Source organism: Passer montanus, unplaced genomic scaffold (assembly GCF_014805655.1).
Source record: "Passer montanus isolate IOZ18808 unplaced genomic scaffold, ASM1480565v1 scaffold109, whole genome shotgun sequence".
Lineage (NCBI taxonomy): Eukaryota > Metazoa > Chordata > Aves > Passeriformes > Passeridae > Passer > Passer montanus.
In genome coordinates this window covers 20,443-37,166 of record NW_024357502.1, presented here as the reverse complement: position 1 = coordinate 37,166, position 16,724 = coordinate 20,443, and positions in this window count along the sequence as shown.

The window sequence follows — 16,724 nt, the reverse complement described above, 5'->3', positions numbered from 1 at the left end:
CCTGGCACTGTCTGTATCAAATAGTAGCTGCAGGAGATAATTATTGTTATATTAACTTTAATCTGTTTCATTTTAACATGCAAAAAATGTTCAAATATGTTTTTGGTTTTTGTAGTTGTTGTTTTGGTTTGGGTTTTGGTTTTGGTTGTTTTTTTCTGTTGTTGTTGTTTTGTTTGTTTTGTTTTGTTTTGTTTTGTTTTGTTTTGTTTTAATTATTCACAGGCAACTTGCTGGCATGAAATGTCGTTTGGAAGGAGAGGAGTTAGGTTAGCCCAGAGTTCTGACTTGGCTATTTTTATTTCAAAAGGCAAAAATATTTCATAATAGACATACTAGTATGGTTAAAAAACCTTTTCCTGGCAACAGGCACAGCAGGACAATGGAGTTTTTGCAAACTACACATAGGGAGGAGATTGCTTTGAGGGATGGAAGAGCCCTCTGTATCACAGCTACAAACATAACATCATCAGAGCAACACTTCAGTGACTGATCTCTGCTGTCTGGTGACCAGGGACAGGACCATAGGGAATGGCTGAAGCTGTGTCATGGAAGGCTTAGGTGAATATTAGGAACAGATTCTTCCCCCAGAGGGTGGCCAGATACTCAACAGGCTCCGCAGGGTTTGTGGAGGCCTCAGGGCTGCCAAGCTCCAGAAGCATTTGGACAATGCTCTCAGGCACAGAATGGGGTTGGTGGGGTGTCCTGTGCAGAGCCAGAAGTTGGACTCGATGATCCTTGTGGATCCTTTCCCTCTCAGGCTACTCTATCCATGATATTCTATGAGTCACACAACTTTATGCAGTATGTGAAATAAACAACGAATTCAACAACCGTTTCCATGGACATTGATTTTAGACAACTATAAACAAGAAAATACAACAAGCAAGTACCACCAGCACTGAATTAAGTCTGGAATGAGGAGTTACACTCACCTCTGTTCATTCTTGCTGCCAAACATTTATGGCCCCATCTGTTGTCATTATGTGTGCAGTTGAATCCACGTTTACTCAGCACGTATTTGCTCTGTATATAAGCCAAGTTACTACCCACTTGATATGCCCAATGACAGGATAGCTGGACATGCTAATTAATGAATTGGCCTCTGGAGTGAAATTATGCCTGCATTAAGAAGATTTACATTGATATTAATAAGGTCAGAACATCATTGCTGGTGGCTGAGTCATGGCTGAGCTGGGTATCACAGGCATGTAAACAGTGAATCTGCCCTAGGAGGCTGGTTCAATGGTATGTTTATTAAAATGGATCAAGTCGTGGTGATATCAGAGGTCAAAAATCACATGAAACCATAAGCATAATGCTGCATTGTACAAGCTTTTTATGTGCTGTTGAGATGAGCTCACAGGAGTTCTGAACTTCAGAAATAACTCCCTAGCCAAGGGCCTGGAATCAACTCTTTCCAATTATCTATCTTGTAACCCAGCATCGCTGTTTTTCTACTCCTCACCCAACCTGCTATTTCTACTCATTACAACCTCTGCCCACATACCCAAATCCTCAGCACCTTGCACCCTGTCTCTTCTGTTGACGGTCCTTCCATTTTCCCCAAAACTCCTCTTTCCTTCACCTCCAAGTGTTTCACTTCCACAGTACCAGTGAAGTTTGAATGTGAACACAGTCATGCCCAGACCAAAATGTATTCACTCAAGATGCTTGTTTGCTGCCTGCGGAGGTGTGTGAGGCAACTCTACACATAAAAAATGCCTCGTGGTCTTATCGTAAAATCCCAGAACAGTTTAGGTTGAAAGGAACCCTAAAGACCATCTTGTTCCACCCCCAGTGGGTGGGGCCACTGTCCCCAATTGCTGTAAGCCCTCTCCAGCCTGGCCTTGAACACTCCCAGAGGTGGGGCAAACAGCTTCTTTGGGCACCCTGTGTCAGGGCCTCACTACCCTCACAGGGAAGAATTTTTGCTAATACTGACTCTAAGCTGCCCTCTGGCAGTGGAAGTCATTCCAGTGGCTGTCATTCCAGGCCCTTGCTCAAGGTTTCTCTCCAGCTCTCTGGTAACCCCTTTGGACACTGTAAGGTGCTCGAAGGTCTCCCTGAAGCCTTCTCTTCTCCAGGCTGAACAGCCCCAATACTTCCTTCAAAACACTCACTGGGTCATTTGAAGGACTTGTTTAATTTTTTTTTTTTACTCTCCAGATTTCCTGCAAACAACTCACCTTTGTTTTGTTTTGGTTCCCTTGATCCTGCCCCAAACCTCACACTGGCACAATTCCTCCTCATACCAAAGAGCTTTTCCACACAGGTTCCTGAGCTGAGACAAATGTCAGAACAGCAGGAGTGAACACAGAAACCCTCTATTTTCTACCCACCCAACTGGAAATCCTGCTATGAGCATGTTTGACTATACAAATCCAGTTATTAAGCACATTTAGGTATAAATTCAGAGTTTGCTAGAGGTCTAGTTTGATCTCTCATTTTCCTTTATTTAGACGTGGATGGCCAAAGGTCCTTTGAAAAAGTGCTTAATAAGAGCAGAAATATAGTCAGTCAAGTGCTGCCGGGAACAAAGGTCGAGAGATTTGCAGGCGCATTAATGATGAGCAGCAGAATAATAACTACATCTTCACAGTTGCTTTATCACAGTTGCTTTAGATTTTTAGGATGGGGGAAAAGTATTAATAAAATTTTGTTGAAGAACAGAAATTGGGAGAGAAAATCAAGAACAGTGCACTCTTCCAGAGCTGTTGAGGACATGGTGGTTAGTGAAACTGTGAAAACATCATGTGGACTTGGGTTATGTGCAGGGTCCTGGAAGAACTCTAATGATTACAAAAGTTTGGTGTTTGATTTTCCATGTAATTCAAAATAAGCAGTATTTCCTAGGATCATTGAATGTTTTAACTTGGAAGGGACATTAAAGGTCATATGTAGAATCAGGAAGGGACATTAAAGATCATACGTAAAATCAGGAAAGCTGCTTGATCCATCCAGGTTCAGCAAAAAGCATCTCAGCAGCCACATTACTTGCAATGTATCTGCTCTGTCCCTTTCTTGTAGATTTTCTATTTTGTGGTCATGTTTTGACAGCGATTAATGGAATTAATTTATCTCCATCTGATTTTAGGAGGAAGATGTGGTTCTGAAGAGCAGCATGTGATGGCCTCAAGTCAGGTAACTACGAAACCAAGATATCTGTTTGTTGAAAATGTTGATTTATATAGACCAGGTACTAAAGTTAGGGCCAGACCAGGGAAGTGTGGCTCCCAGCCCAGAGCCATAATCTCTGCAAAACCACTCCTCGAAAGTCCTGGCATATTTTGAGATAACCTCCCCCTTAACAATGAAAATCAAAGTATTGTATAAAGAACAAAGAGAGAAAAGGAAAAAAAAGTCAAAAGACTTGTGTGTCTTGGGAACAGAAAAATCATTTCAGCGAGCCGTCTCTGACAGATATTTTTCTGAAAACTAATACTAAATAGTAAATTTGCTGCAAGGAAAAAACCAACTACATGCTCAAACCACAGTATCTATAAAAAGAAAGGCTGTGTTTGCAAGCAACTCTTCTGCTCAGAGGAATCATCCAGGTTCAGCCCGCTCTCTGGAAGGAGCATGTTAACTACATCAGCCTTTTTTTCAAGCAAGGAGCAAAGTCCCAAGTGTAGCAAGTAATTGAAAGGTCATTGACCAACAATAGCAAGTTAGATGCAGTCAGGGAGAGCCTGAATGCTGTACAAACAGCTCTGTCTCCTGCCTTCCTTCCAACGGAGCCCAGCAAGAGGATATCAAAAGGCATTCGGAGTCAAAATGTGACCCTCCACACATTCAGCTCAGGGAAGGAGCTGAAAAGAGAGGAGGTGCCAGCATTATTCAGGGCGTTCTTGGGAGGACGAAAGGGAGGCAAGACAGTTTTGTATATTCAAAACCAAACCCCAGACAAAACAACAGGCAGGCTGCACATTGTTCAGGGCTGCTAGACATTCTGCGTTTCTCACGGAGAAGCATCTCTGCTGTGTCTGATCTCAGCGACCCCCTGCTCTGATGTCGGGGCTGGGGGGGCAGCTGGTGCCCGTGGTGGTTTGGCAGAGCAAGAGCCCTGGCAGCCCCACAGTGGGTGCAAGACTCACCCTGCTAACACCATCCCGAGAGTGCAGACAGGCAGGCAGATGGTGCCACATATGCCACATATGTCTGAGGAGGTCTCACCTTCCCTAGAGAGATTTACTGACAAGGAAGAGGAGGAAGGGAAGGACATGCTATTGGATTAGGCCTCCCCATCCTCTCCTCTTCCCCAACTCATTTGCAGAGGCTCCAGAAGTGCAACACTTCCTTGCCTCAGCCCTTTCAGAAGTGCTGCCCAACCCTCTCCAACACAGCTACAAGGAAACGTGATTGCTGCCCTTGACTTGCAGCCTAGCACTGGCTGACTCACGTATCTGGGGTGGAAACACCTTCCCAGTCAGCCCCTGGTACCTCCATTCCCTTAGCATTTTTTACTTCCTGGGAACAGGCGTGGCCCCATCAGAGGGACCATGGGGAGGTCAGGCTCTGCTCCAGGGATGCAGGTGTGTTTGCTGCAGCTGCAGCACAGACAGACCCTGTACAATACCCAGCCTCTGCTGGTGCAATTCTACCACCAGTTCTCTCTATCTCCCCTCTGGCTCACATATTAAGTTGCTTCCTTCCAGCTCTTGGGACAGATTTTGGAATGGTATTCACTCTCTGTGAAAAGATACTGAGCTCCAATTTCTCAGCTTCTTGAGGCCTTAACCACCTTCCCTGACTACAGCCAAGGAAACAGCAGTGGCAGGACACACCAACCTTGGGCTCCAGGGCTGTTTTGGTGACTCCTGTCAAAAATCTATGCTTCATGCCTAAAGGGAGCTCCAGCTTCATACCAGTCAGATACCATCAGCTATAGAAGAGCTGCTCCTTTTCATGGTATGGTACTTCACCTCTGCTCTGGAGACAGGCTGCAAGAGTTGGGATTGTTCAGCCTGGAGGTGAGAAAGCTTTGAGGCACCTCCAGTGCCTGGGGATACTGAAGAACCATCTGGATGCAATTGTGTGCCGTGTACTCTAGGATGACCCTTTGTGGTTGCTTCCAACCTGTCCAATTCCAAATATTCTGTGAATAAAGGGGCTCCAAGAGAGCTGGAGTGGGACTTTGAAAAATGGCCTGGAGTGACAGAAAAAGGGGAGCAGATTCCCACTGTCATAGAGCAGGTTAGGTAGGATATTAGGAAGAACTTTCCCACAGAAGCTTTTGCTGCCTCATCCCTGGAAGGGTCCAAGGCCAGGTTGGATGGGGCTTGGAGCAACCTGGTCTAGTGGAAGGTGTTCTTGGCCATGGGAGGAGGTGGAATGAGATGGTCTTTAAGGGCCCTTCTGATCCAAATCATTCTGTGATTCTATAAGTAAAATCAGTACTGGAGCAGCAGCATTCAGCAGTAAGTGACCTGGGCGGGCTGCTCGCTTCCCTGGGTGAAGTTATGCTGCTTTAAATCAACTTAAAAACTGGCTGGGAACTGTGCTGGCAGAACATAAGCAAACCCTGTTGTTCAACCTTGGGCTAAATTAGTTTCCTTAGCAATAGAATCTCTGGGATACAGAGCCTCACATTTATCCAAACTTTTATACATGGACTTATCATTAAGAGAATGACTGGCCTGGCTGACTTCCATGGGAAGGGATGGATGTGTAGTTAAACTGGTGCTTGCAGCTGAAGAAGAGGGGAACTTCCCCATGGGCTGATCTGTGGCCTGTTGAAACAGTACACAAGGAACTTGGGTTTTAGATTACATCAACACATTTTGCTTCCTCCTATCGTGACAGGCCAAACCAGTAAAGAGTTACTGATTTTACATTGAAACCAGTTCTCCAAAATAGTTGGGCAAAGTATAATTGGGATAATAGAGCCCAGGATAATAACAGAGTTGAAGCAGGTATTTTGCTAGAGGTTGCATGAATAGCACTGGAGAGTAGGAAATGCCTAAAAGAGGGGGATGGACATACAGAGAATACACAAAATGCAGCGGTGAATTCTTATGGATGAAGTAAGCAGAACTATGGAATTGCAGAATAATTGAAGTTGGAAGAAATCTTCCCTTCCAACCCTCTCCCCTTCCACCAAGGAGCTCAAAGCACCTTGGAGAAATATTTGGGGCCTGAAGATACCTGACTAGTCAGCACCTCTGAGCACTAAATCAAGATTAATAGTTTCATGCAACTTAACTGCAGTGTGGCTGCAGATGCCTACATATCAACAGGGCTTAACAGGGGATTAAACCAATTTTAGGAGTAAAAGAGCCTTGGAAGCATCTTTGTTCTTCCCTTGGGAGAGACAGTGTAACTCCATCAGGAGGAGTACCACCAGGACGTGGGTTTTGGGTGGCACAGAGGCGAGGAATAAACTGCCTGGAGCAAACTTACAGCAGCCTTTGCCCCACTGGGTGAGTCACTGCAAAATCTGGGTAGAGAAGTCGTGAGGAAAGGGAGAAAAAAGTGAACAGAGTAGGAAATAGATCTACCATACAACTGTTTTTTGTAGGATTTGTGACAGTTCATGGAGTCAGAGGCAAAAAGGGACCATCAGCTCATGAAGGCTGACTTCCTGTATTTTGGTTCCATCCTGTTGGCTTGGGGCAGACTGTACTCCTACCCCATTCACAGTCCCAGAGGGGCTCACATCTCTGGGCTCCAGGTTGTGCTGGAAAAGCTCAGCTCTGTGGCACAATTTAGGGTTATGGCTGCTGCAATTTTAGCCCTGTGCAGCTGTTCAAGGAAGCAGAACATTTGTCTCAAGAAGGAGATTGCTGTGGAATCCTTTGGGAGGAAAGTCTTTCATTATAATTCAGAAAGGTCTGGAGGGCTGGATTTAATTTTTTTTCCCAGTTTAAATAAATGTGGTTTAAATGTAAAATGTTGTGATCTATGAAATAAATATGGAAACTATTTTTGACATTTCTTGCACTGCTTTGAGCTCTCCTCAGCATGATCATGTGTGTCCAATCTGAACAAAGACAGACGAGGATGAAAAGTGAGAGGCAAAGGAATGGGAAAAAAACACCCCCAATTCAGCACAGCTGCAAGTGCAGGTTCACAACTATTGGGAGATGACAAGACACCTGTCAAAACAAGAAATGCTGGTTTAGAAAGAGCAAAACTGTCTTGTGCAGACTTTGCTGAAAGGATCTACCCTGAGCACACAAAACTGGCTGCTGCTGTGTTTGCAAATGCAGACTGAAAACAGCAGGCTCTTCCGCAATGAGACACGCCCCAGGGATGTCTTTATAACAGGATTGTGTGTTTTAGAAATAGCATCGGATAGAAGCATTATCTGGGAATCTGTGAGTCAGCTTGTGTTTGGAACTGGCAGATAAATGTAGTAATAAGTACATGGAATAATAGCCACCTTGGAGGAATAGCCTCAGCTGTTGATATGGCCAACAGGTTTGCTAATGATGTTCAGAGATTGGCATTAGGAAGTCGTTTTGGTTAAGTCCTGAAAAGTCAGTGAGAGGCAGGAAAATGCATTCCTTGGCTGAACTGTGTGCTCCAGCAATGAGTAAGAGGTGAAGGCTCTTCTGGAGCCTCAAACACCATCCTTGCTCCAGGCCAGAAGTGCTGCATGGGCTACAGGTTACGTGATATTTTATGGATAGCATTGCCTCTGTCCCAAAGGGTGGGACTCGCCTCAGCAGGCCTGTGAAACTGGCAGCAACTGGACAATGCTTAGATGAGATTTCAGGAAAAAGTCCTTCCCTGTGACTGAGGTAAGGCACTAGTACAGGCTGCCCAGAGAAGCTGTGGCTGCCCCATCTGTGAGAGTGTTCAAGGCCAGGTTGAAGCAACCTTGTCTAGTGGAAGGTGTACCTGCCCATGGCAGGGGGTTGGAATGAGATTTGTCTTTTAGTGCCCTTCCACTCCAACCCATCCTGTGATTATGTCTTCTTCAGAGTTTTTTTCTATAGTCAGTAGAGAATTGATCACAACTCTGGGGTACCTTTCCTATGTGGAAAGGCTGAGGAACTTGCAATTGTTCAGCCTGGGAGAAGAGAAGGCTCCAGGGAGACCTTATTGCAACTTGTCAGTACTTCTAAGGGGGCCTGTAAGAAAGATGTACAAAACAAACGTTCAAAGCAAATTTTGTTTTTGAAACAGGAAATCAAAACTGTGCCATGCTTTGGTCTGCAGATGAGTGTGAGTGAGATCCAATTATCTGTTGTGTTTGGAAAGCCTTTAAAGGCCCAGGAGAGAGTACACACCACAGGGCTGCAGACACCCATGTAGAGCAGCTCAAAAATCTGTAGATTTCTTCAGTTCGTAGAATCCCAGGATCATGTTGTTCCAATCCCCTGCCATGGGCAAGGACACCTTCCACTGTCCCAGGCTGCTCCAAGCCCTGTCCAGCCTGGCTTGGACACTGACAGGGATCCAGGGGCACCTGGACACCATCTCTGTGCAACCTGTGCCAGGGCCTCATCATAATCACAGGGATTAATTTCTTCCCAATTTCTTCCCAATTTCTTCCCAATATCCCATCTAACCCTGCCTTCTGTCAGTGTGAAGCCATTCTCCCTTGTCCAAGATCCCTCTCCAGTTCTCCTGGAGCCCCTTCAGATGCTTAAATGTGCTGAAAGGTCTCCCCAGAGCCTTCTCTTTTCCAGGCTGGACACCCCCAGCTCTCCCAGTCTGTCTCCAGAGTAGAGGGGCTCCAGCCTGTAACATGCATGTTAGATATCCTCTTTCAGGGCCTCAGCTGAGATCAGAGGTTTGGTGTGCAGGATGTCAAGCAAAGAAAAAGATGTTTTCTGCAGGAACCTCAGAAGTGAGCGGCAGGAAGGATTTGGCCAATGGAGAAGCCAAGCAAAGAAGGTGAGAGGAATGGTGAGAATAGAACTGAAGAGCTGTGATTTTTGCAGACTTCAGCAAGAGGTGACCTTCTAGGCACTGTGGGGGGCAGTGCACTGGCAAGATTGAGGAGCAACTTAAAGAAAAAGCACGCAAAAATGTCAGATTCTGGGGGCTGCAAAAGGCTGTAGCTCTACGGAGAATGGAGGTGACAGTTGCAAAGAAGGTGCTTTGTTTGGTGCAGGCTCAGACTGTGAGGCAGGGGAAGGATGGAGTCACAAGTGCAATGTGTTTGAGAGATGAGCTGGGAAGATGATCCCAGCAGCAATAGGGGAGTACCAACATGCTCTCAGAGAGTGTCATAGATAACCTAACTCCTCAGATCACCTTTCCACCCTTAGGCTCACTCAGAAACCTCATGACCACATAAAGTGTCTCTTTTTCACAATGAGCCCTATTTACTGTTATTACTCTTTTACTCTCCCTTTGCTTAGAAATGAATGGATTACCTTTGGGGCAAAATAGCAAGAAAGAGGTGATTCACCTGCACACAGAACTTAAGGTAAAGAGTGAAGAGCATGAGGGGAAAATAATTTACCTTGTTATGAGAGGAATTATGAGTGGGAACCAGGGGATAAAGAATGGGAATTTTCATGCAGGAGTAATTTTAATGACACACAACAAGCACCTTGCCATAATTAAGTGCTAAGAAATAACAACCTACCATTAAGTGATCACAATATTGTCTCAACAGTGATCGTGTAGCAGCCTCAATATCCATGGTGTCAAACCAGGATGTTCACAGGAAGATGAATGAGTAGTTAAAACATGAAAGCTCCTCACCAGAAGGCTTTCTCCAGGAAATGCCTGCAAGCTCAGTTGTTGATACTTAAATAAACAGAACACCATTGTTGAATATGAACATTTTTACATTGTCTTATAAAAATGTCAGAATAAAGGTGAAGAGGAAGTATTTTACAGCAAATATCCAGAGGCAAACCTTTTTTCTGCATAATTTGCCACTGCTTTAACACCCCAAACTCCCTAATTTGCCTACAGGTACCATGCTGCAATCTGTGCTTTCTGACACCATTTTAGGGAGTCCTCTGCCCTAGGGAAGGGTTGTTTTACAAAATCATGTCATGGGCCTTTAAGATCACCTAGTTCCAAACCCCTGTCCTGGGCAGGGATGCTGCTTACTAGATCAGGTTGATCATGTCCCTTGATTTCTTCTAAAGCTGTTTTGTGAGGGATGTTAATATATCATTTTGTTCTGGTTTAGGGCAAGAAATTCTCATTTCTATATTTTGTTCTGGTTTAGGGCAAGAAATTCTCATTTCTATATTCTTTTTCCTGGTGTGAAAATATCTCGACCTTCTTCTGCCCAATCTCACAGAGCATGACAAACTCCTGGCTGATGGCTAGAAAAGTTGCAAAAACTTCTGAGGAACACCTCATCCAAGAATTGGGACTGCTGGTGTTACTTTCCTCAGCCTGGTAACTCATATTAGAGGAAAAGGATTAAAAAGACTTAGAGGGGGTAACTGGGCTTGTGTTTGGATGAGAATCTTGGTGAAGATGGTGATTAAATGCTCCGCTGTCTGTTTTTAGAGGATTTGCCTTGTGGGAGGTGATCCTATAAAAATCACCTGTCTACCTAGGAAGTGCTGATAGCTGATAAACAGCCAAGGCAGGAGGGTGGATGAGGGTGACTCAGGAGCAAGGCACTCTCAGGGAAATGAACTCTCTTTGTAGACATTGAGATCATTAACTTGTTTTAGCCTCTGTCATCCAGAACTGAGATCTGTTACATGAGCTCAAACGCCACTTAGGAGACAGTGGGCACTCCATATGGGGTGAAGCCATGGGGTTTCATAGATCATTGGCCACATCTTGTCTCCAGAGGGAAACTGACATCAGATGGGTGGAGAAACCACTGAACCATCAGTGGAGATGACCAGGTGCAGGAGTGGCAACCACTCAGAATCACACAATCACAGGATGATTTGGATTGGTAAGGAGTTAAAGAATATGTTTTTTAACCCCCTCCCATGGGCAGGGATACCATTCACTAGATCAGATTACTCAGGGCCACTTCCAGTCTACCCTTGAATGCTGCAAGGGATGGGGCCATGAAAAACCTTGTTGGGAAGGCTCAAGATATTAACTGGAAAATCTCTTCACAGTGCCAGTAGTGTTCCTCAGTGGTGTTCCTCAGCAAATCAGAGGACCTGTTTATAATATCTGAGTCTTGAGAACTTCACCCCTGAGTTGCTCTGACCTGTGTGTATGCTGCCCTAAGCCACAGTACTAGGCCACCAAGTTGGTTTAGTTCATCCCAGACAGTTCAGGTCACCTTCGATTTAGCCTGTCTCCACTACAGGGTGACAGAATCAGGACTAAAAACCTACAGACAGATAGAAATTGGCCTGTCAAGTCCTCTGCTTTCCAGTTTCTTCACTGCTGAGTTAAACTAAGCTACATGAGAGCAAGTTCACAGAGAGTATCCCCAGAGCTCTGTCAGCACCCAGAAATCACAGATGCTCCCAGACATCTTCTCTGTCCCTCACATCTTCTGTAATTATTCAGAGGACTTGTCCATCCCACTGGCATCTCTAGTTTTTTGCACCAAATGCCTGGATCAAACCCACAAGTAGCTCTTTCACATTACATATTAGGAAGAAGTTCTTTACTATAAGGATGGTGAGGCCCTTCTCTAGACAGGTTGTCTAGAGAAGCTGTGGCTGCCCCATCCCTGGGACTGTCCAAGGCCAGGCTGGATGGGGCTTGGAGCTGCCTGGGACAGCTGCCTGGGGCATCAGAACTGGAAGGTCTTTAGGGTCCTTTTGAACCCAAATCATTCCATGATTTTATGAAGGCTGCAGCTCACTTGCCCTTGGCACAATGCATCACAGTCCCATGACTTATCTTAAAAATCTACTTTTGGCATCCAACTCTCAGATGACAATATCTTGCAGACACAGGATAAAGTCCTGTACTTTCCCATCTCCTCCTCATTACCCCTGATATTTCCCAGCTCCCTGATGATAGTAGGAACACACTGCAGTCCACTCCAGCTAGCACCAGCTGCCTACAGCCCCAGCAACCTTATTTCCTTTCCAGCTTGCAAAAGCCAGGTATCCAGAAACACCCTATTTTGAACACAGGAGATTGTCCCCTCTGGGCCATGCACTTACCCTTCCCCAGCTGACCCCATCCAGAGACAAGTTCCAGCAGTTTCTGTTTGCAGGATTTTTGTGCAATTTAAAGCAAGTCCATGAACTACTGGGAACAAAGCCTTTTCCTAGAGGAAACACCCTTGGGAAGGCATCAGCTCTTACCACATTCACAGCCTCACAGATTCTGGCAGCCCTTGGCTTCCCCAAAATGCACCCTGCTGCTTCTGAATGGGAACTGCTATAGGGAGGCAAGGTAAAAATTCGTTGCATAGGGTTTGGTTTCTTTCTGGCATAGTCAGAACAGAAGAAGGGAATGAAAAGGAAAAGCTTAGTGACATCAGATTTGGCTTTCCAGAGCAGAGCAGCTGAGTACCTCACTTCTGCCTCACTTCCCTGCCCCACTCCCAGCACTCAGCCAGCTCAGCTCATGGCTCAGCTCTAGTTGAATGCAGACAGAATCTTCCCTGTGAGTGTGGTGAGGCCCTGGTACAGGGTGTCTGGAGAAGCTGTGGCTTTCCCATCCCTGGAAGTGTCCAAGGCCATGTTGGACAGGGCTTGGAACAACCTGGGATAGTGGAAAGTGTCCCTGCCCATGGCAGAGGGTGGAACGGAATGATTTTTAAGGTCCCTTCTAACCCAAACCACCCTGTGACTGTATTGTTCTACGATCTGACACATAAACATTGTCAGGACAACAAACAAGAAACTTCAGGCTTTGAGATCTGGCTTTGCAGCTTTGTCATTCTTCAGTCCCCAGTGCAGGATTTTTGGTGCAGTGTCTTCTGCTCCAAGCGATTTCCCATTCCAGCAAACAGGCTGGCTGCTGCAAGGCAGGAGCACAATATATCTGCCCATAGCAGCTGAATTGTCCTGAGCTCTGCAGAGCTAATCAGCCATGAAAATGCCCCTCCTTGCCATCCTGGAAGAATTGGCTTTAATGATGAGAGACATTCTGTTTTGAGTGTGGTCAGAAGGGTAGGATGCCTTTCAGGGAGATTTCAGCTCATCCTTGGGAGCATCCCATGCAGTCAAAGAGCTCAGAGCTTTCTCTTAACCCTCTCCTAACCTGGAGTCAGAAATTTCAGAAGCTCAATGCAGGATTAATACAAGACTTGGAATTATAATATATATAATTAATACAAGGCTTGGCATTTGCATTTTTTAAATTATTTTTCTTGGAGATCTTCTTAATGTGTTTTTCCCAGCCCTGACTGTCTGCAAGTGCTGGTGATCCATCATTCTCCACATCTCCAGCTCCCACACCACTCTTGTCATTCCTGACCACCAGAATCATAGAATGATTAAGCAATCACAGAATGGGTTGAGTTGGAAAGAACCATCTCATTCCACCCCCCTGCCATGGGCAGGGACACCTTCCACTATCCAAGCCCTGTCCAACCTGGCCTTGAACACTTTCAAGGAGGATATCAAGGATTATCACAGAATCACAGAATAAACTAGGTTGGAAAAAACCTTTGAGATCATCGAGTCCAACCTGTGACCTAATATTACCTTATCAGCTAAACCATGGCATTGAATGTGCCTCATCAAGTGTTTTTTTAAACACCTCCAGGGTTGGTGACTTCACCACCTCCCTGGGGAGCCCAATCCAATGCCAAACCACTTTTTCTGTGAAGAATTTTTATCATCTAATACTTAGACTAAATTTCTCCTGGCACAGCTTGAGGCTGTGACCTCTCATCCTGTCACTGTTCCCTGGGACAAGACACCGACCCCCACCAGGCTACAATTTCCTTTTGGGCAGTTGCAGACCGTGATGAGGTCTCCCCTGAGCCTCCTCTTCTCCAGGCTACATAATCCCAGCTCCCTCAGCTGCTCTTCACAGGGCTTGTGTTCCAGGCCCTCCACCAGCCTCGTTGCCCCTTCTCTGGACACATTTGATCATCTCAAGGTCTTTCCTAAACCAGGGGGCTAGAACTGGACACAGCACTCAAGGTGTGGTCTCACCAGTGCCAAATACAGGGAAAGAATGACCTCCCTGGTCCTGCTGGCCACACCATTCCTAGTACATGCTGGGAAACCTCCTATAGCATCTCAGTGGAAATGTTCCTGCACCTTGTGTTTAGCCCTATGTCCTAGCACAGCTAAAAGGATACAATTCCTGTCTCCTGTCCTTATATCTGTATTCTACATCCTGTCTCACATTCAGGCAGCCACAGATGGAATTTATCTCTCGCATGCATGGGGCTGTTATCTGTGCCTATGTTCAGGCTAGCAATGCCAGCAGGATCCTATGCTGCTATCTTCCCTCATTATTCCCTGTATCTCCCTAAGGCAGAAAATTTTTCTCTTGCTTCCGCTCTCTGAGCAGCATCTCCTAATAGCCCCGTCTCAGCCGTGGGAGCTATGAAATATGATAGAAATGATGGGATATTTATCCTATCTCCCAGCTGGGCTGCACTGACTGTCAGGGCTTTGATGAGCCCAGATTTAGGACACAGCTGCAAAGAATAATTTGTGAGTCAGGGGCTGAGATTTTTAGGGGGTTAATAAAGACCCTTCCCATTAGTGAGTTGGGTGAAGGAGATAGTCATCTTGAAAGAAAGTGGTTGTGAGGTGCCCTGGAGGAGAATACTTACTGTGGAAGTATGCATTTCTCTCTTTGAGAATAGCCTGGTCTCTCTTACTAGTTATTAGTAAGTAACTATAATAGCTAAATTATTATTAGCAGGCTGAGAGAGCTGGGCGTGTTCAGCTTGGAAAAGAGAAGGCTTCAAGGAGACCCTACTACCCCTTCTAGTGCCTCAAGTGGCTTCAAGAGAGCTGGAGAGGGACTTTGGACAAGGGAATGGCTTCACACTGGCAGAGGACAGGGTTAGATGGGATACTGGAAAGAATTCTTTCCTATGAGGGTGGTGAGGCCTGACACAGGCTGTCTGGAGAAGCTGTGGCTGCCCCATCCCTGGAACTGTCCCAGGCCAGGTTGGACAGGGCTTGGAGCGCCCTGGTCTAGGGGAAGGTGTCCCTGCCTGTGGCAAGGGTTGGAATGAGATGATCTTTAAGGTCCTTTCCAATCATTCAATGATTAATAATAATATTATCTGGTTTTGCAGCAGCATCTGAAGTTATAACCACAAAGGATCTACTGGTCATGCCACTCTGAAGAGGACATCGCTACCATGGGGCTGATAAGGCAATCTGCATTTTTTGGGTCACTGTGATCAGCTATGACCTCCCAGGTCAGGTCTGAGATAGCTCAAAATTTAGGCCCAGGAGTCATATTGCTCTAGTCCCTCCCCTGCTGACTCTCCATCAAAGGCATAACTTAAGTCCTGAGCAAAATATTCCTATCTCAATAATTCTGGAGAAAAGAAAGTCCTATAAGTAGGGCTGGAATGTAAATCCACTGATTCTCCTTTTTCTTCCACAATCCTCAGGTACTACAGCTAACAAAGTAATAGAGTAAAATTATGGATTCAGCACAATGTGAAGACAAATTTTTCCAATTTCTCTTTGAGTTCTCTGTGCCAGATCACCCCAAGGGAGATGGTTACAGACTGATGGCACATCTGAGCTCAGTGAGCCAGGGGCTGCTGTGCCTCAGTGCTGTTCTCCATGCCAAAACCTGGTGACCCCTTGCTGTAAGTCAGGAGGGAATATTCCCAATGTAAATGAGTTTATAGTATATATAAATTAAACCCTGGAGGACTTGCAAGCAGAACAATTCTCTGTCCAAGCAGTTCATCTCACACCCAGCCTTCCTACCATGCACTTTATAGAGAAGGAGGGGTTTGGTCTCCATGACCAAATCCTCCTGATATTACCAGGGAAAGAGGCAATTACTCCCAACAGCTTTGCTGAAGTAGCTTGTCTAGCCTAGGGAGGCCACTAAACTCATCCCAGCAAGCTGATGAACACATGGTGGGAACAATGCTCAGTCACTGCACAGCCCTTGTGGATTCTGGTCTGTTCTCAGCCCTGATGATTTTTTGCAGTGATTTATTTAAGCCCATATCAGGGTTGCTCAAGAGCTGAGTCTACAAGCCAAGTCCGTCACTCCTGGGACTAGTAGGACAATCCATCCTGCCATGACAATGTCTCTTTATCGTCGAACAATGTTGCTCAGAGCATGTCACCACCTTATTTTTCATTCATGGGTCTTCTGGTTTTGTTTGTCGTTCACTAGGAGACAAGCATGTGTTTGGCCATTTAGAATCATTAATAGATGATGTTGCTCTTCAGGGAGCAAGACAGGGAAAACACATACTAGGTTGGGAAGTGTTGGTCAGAGGAGTGTGCAGCAGTATTTTCTCATGAATTTTATATCTCTCTGCCTTCAGAGTGGAGTTCTCCACTCTCCCAGGCTTTAGCAGGTAAACCTAGTTTTGGTTTCCTTCATTGATCCTAAATCCAGCACATGAGTTCATGTGCTGGCAGAAAGTTGATCCAGATAGCTGGACATTTTGTAGCTCCAGGTGATACCTTTTCCATGTCTGAGCAGCCTCAATACTGTTCCCTCAAAGCACAAGGGTGAAACTCTTCTCTTTTCCCAGGAAAACCATTCTGGCTGCAGCATGATTCATCTCTCAGGGCTGGGGGACTGTCTGTTGTCTCCACATTTCCCCACGCACCAGAGGTTGAGATCATGTCCTCTGGAATGGCCTCTGATGGACCATGGGCAAAGGCAGCATGGAGGAGAGGCTCTGATGGGAAGGTCCTTAGCAACCAGGGAGGAAATGATCTAGAGATGTTGCTAATTTAGCA